A 4,075-nucleotide genomic window follows, 5' to 3' on the forward strand; every position below is an offset into this window, starting at 1 on the left:
TAATGAGGTGTCTGAGCAAGGGATAATCCCCAGAGGTTCTCAGTGTTCCAAAATCTCCTCTCTCCTTTCCCCCTCGACAATGAAAACTTGAGAACAGTATTTTGGAAAAGCATTTCTGGAAGGTTGCCAGCCCTTGCCCTGGACCTTAGTGAGACTTGATTTTCATTCCATTCTTGTGACCTTCCTTCTCAAAAAAAAAAAAAAAATAGTGGCAGGTTTTTCAGAGGTGGGAGCATTGGTGGCAAAGACAATAGGAAAAAAAAAGAATTAGAGTCATTTAACAGGAGCCGAAAGAGAAAGCAAGAGAATCCAATGTGCTTAACACTTACTAGTCTCTTCTTTCGAGGGCCGTGTTATGCAGGCTTCTGATCAATTGCGCATTTGCACTGTTAGATTACTCCACAGTGAAAGAGCAAGAAAAGGAACCCTTGATACTTTGCTTTCATTTTTGCTGTGTCAGTTTCCTATCACATTAACTATGCATTTATTTTTTCATCTCTCATTATCAGCACACAATAACTTGATTCACACCGCGATGACCTGGAGAATGCCCCAGAAACAAGTGGGTCTACCTGTAGCTGTGCCACAAAGAGGAATTCTAGATATGCAATAGATTCCATGATTCAATCACCACTTCACCACACATGCATAGTGAGCCCACGCTGCTTATTTTGTATCCTGGCTAATAAGACCTCATAGTTTGCTGAATGAGGGACAGCTTAACACATCTTGCGGGAAGTTTTTATAGTCAGTGCCACTTAGCCAGTCTCCTGTGAGTCCTCGGAATATCTTAAATGCTTATATTCAAAGTTCAAGAAAGTGATTAAAGACATGGAGGCGGTAAGTTTCTCTGAAACTTGTAGCCAAACAGCCATGGAAATCAACATGGCTGGCACTTCAAAACATATGTTAAAAGTGAAAGGTTAGTTAAAGGTCAAAGGGGGGGTGACAATTCACCTTATGTCCTCTCAAAATGGTTCACAATCAAAAGTACCTTGTTTTCAAGGTTACCTAATTTTCTCCCTCTATCAATGAAATCAAAAGTAATAATCCAGGGGAGATCTCTTCCTCCTCAAGGCAGGAAGCTTCCACACCATGCCACTCATGTGTTCCTTGCAATTGATTAAGATCGTCTTAGATGTGGGAAGCTGTTTCTGATCCCCTTATCACAGTGTAAAGTAAAACATGCTTGACTGGTTAATAAAAATGGAAGATGAAGTTACAAAGAGGAAAAGTTCGCTTGAAAACCCAAACAAAGACTGAAGTCCTTTGGTCACACCCAAGAAATCAGACAAGCACATTTTAGAAATCGGGGGTTAACCTCTCTCTGGCAAAATTTTTCTAATTTACCATTAGTTATGAATATCACTGAGAAAAGGGGCACTCCGTATTAGCTGTCTGAATTCAAGTACAGAAAACAAAACTAAAAAAAGGAAATGTTTTCCAGGTTTAAGTTCCACCGTCTAGGTATGCAGTTGCCAAAGGCATCTGTAAAAGCAATTTTTTCATATGTACAGGGAACATTAAATGAGTTCACTGTACTTCATACGTTATTAATATGTATGATTTTAACTTCCCCTTTCATAAATCACCATTCATTCTCTATATTTTTTCCATTTATAATATAATCCATTTTGGACATTGCACAAGGAGTCATTTCTCTAAGGTTTTGCTAAAACAATTAGGGAGAATCATAGAACATTAGATTTTCAGTGGATCTTAGGGGTCAGCTAGATTATCCCCTCATTTTATGGCTGAGGAATCGAAGACAGAAATTAAGGTCACAGTCATGTCAGAACTGGTTTCCCAATAATGCTCTTTCCATGGAAGACCATATAGACCATAACGGTTACATGTGTTGGTTTGTGGAGTCAGGTTGCCAGAGTTTGAATCCTGCCTCTGCCACTGACTAGCTGTGTTTCATTGGGTAAATTACTTAATCTCTCTAAACCTCAGTTTCCTCATCTATAAACTGGGTATAATAATGATAGCTGCCTTGTGGGAGTGATTTTGAAAGTTGGTGATGAAGTGCTTAGCAGAATAATAATTTGCTATATTGACCTTTGTGATATATCAACTGTTATTAATAATCTCACCTGCACCTGGCCTGTGGGAGCTGGAACCACATTTTGTCCAAGGGAAGTTTGCTTGAAAGGGAGGTTGTTTGAAAGCAAGCAACAACCATGACAGATTTTTAGTTTCTATTTTCCAAAGCCTCTTAGCAGAAAGTATGAGATCACTAAGGGTCCATTTTTATTAATATCCAAATATATTACCCAGTCATTCAAATGGACATTGTGTAAAAGAAATCATGAGATCTTTAATGACATAGCACATATATGAAAAAATAATGGAAGAAATTAAAAACCAATTACAGAAAGTAGAGAACATTAAACATATAATATTTCATTATTACGGTTTTCAGAAGCTTACTGTCTGAAGATTGAACTATTTGGGTTTTCAACAGGAAGAATATCTTTTATTGACACTTGTTTTTAAGTAAGGAGACTCACCAACTTATATGCAGCACTTGTTATATCACTTTGGATATATTTTCTTAAAGCACACTCCTCTCTGTGGTTGAAAAGTTCACAAGAGGCCCCTTTGGTTTTTCAAGCCTCATGTAAATGGAGCCATTTCAGGACGTTGCTAAGCACTTAGAAAAAGTTTGCAATGTGGTTCATTTTAGTGCTGGGAAATTCTTCTTGGTGTTACCCTGACCTCAAGTGGTCTATTTCCTAATGTTTTTAGCAGAAAAAAAAAAAAAAATCATAGTACATCAAACCTATTTTCCTATTTATTTGTAAATTAGATAGAAAGTATCATCAAGTTTAAAGTGCTGGAGATTTTCCTTAAAATCTGAAACAGAATTGTTAGGAAGAACATTTTGCCCTTTGGGATTCATCCGACTCTGTTTTTGGTTCTACTTCTGCTCACTTCTCCACACACAGCCAAAAACGGTATGTCCTCACTGCCCTCGACCTTACCTTTGATGCTTCTGCTTACTTTTGTAATTTCTTTTTTTTTTTTAAGATTTTATTTATTTATTTATTTATTTGAGAGACAGACAGCCAGGGAGAGAGGGAACACAAACAGGGGGAGTGGGAGAGGAAGAAGCAGGCTCCCAGCGGAGGAGCCCGATGTGGGGCTCGATCCCATAACGCCGGGATCACGCCCTGAGCCGAAGGCAGACGCTTAACGACTGAGCCACCCAGGCGCCCCACTTTTGTAATTTCGCATGATTTTTACCTTCGTTTTCCCACTACATAGTCCCTCAACATCCTGGGCAAAGTAGATATCTTTTCTCAGCCTCAGTTTCTTCCACATGAAAAGGTATTAAGGATACCTATTTCATGTTCTGAGATCTATCCAAACTGGGACATTATAATAGCATAATGCTGCTTAAGAACGTAGGCTCACAGGCCAGACAGAGATCATTTCTTTTCTTTTTCTTTCTTTTCTTTTCTTTTCTTTCTTTTTCTTTTTCTTTTTCTTTTTTTTTTTTTTTTTTTAATTTAGGGACAGTGATAGGAAAAGGGCAGAGGGAGAGGAAGAGAGAGAATCCCAAACAGGCTCCACACCCAGGATGGAGTCCCATGAGGGACTTGACAGCAGGGCTCCCTTGCAGGGCTTGATCCCGTGACCCTGAGATTGTGACCTGAGCTGAAATCAAGAATCACTGCCTAACCCAATGAGCCACCCAGGTGTCCCAGATAGAGGGCATTTCAAAGCCCATCTCAGAGCTACTTACTATACCTTCTGAGTAAGCCGCTTGAATTTTCATCATCCGTAAAATGGATATAGATAGTGAGATCGACTTCAAAGAGTTATTGAAGCAATTAAAGGAAATAATACAAATAGAAAATTCAGCCTTGTGCATAGCACAGCGAGTGTTCAAAAGTATTAGCTGCTGTCACTGTCATCACATAAAGCAACTGGCCTAGTACTTGGCATACGCTGTTAAACAAATGGAAATTATTATTAAATATTAGCGCTATGGTATTTAACAATAGTAGGAACAAACTTACTTACTTCTGGGTTAGTAGGTGATATGCCACCTTTCAGATGCAACACG

Source organism: Ursus arctos, unplaced genomic scaffold (genome assembly GCF_023065955.2).
Source record: "Ursus arctos isolate Adak ecotype North America unplaced genomic scaffold, UrsArc2.0 scaffold_21, whole genome shotgun sequence".
Taxonomy (NCBI): domain Eukaryota; kingdom Metazoa; phylum Chordata; class Mammalia; order Carnivora; family Ursidae; genus Ursus; species Ursus arctos.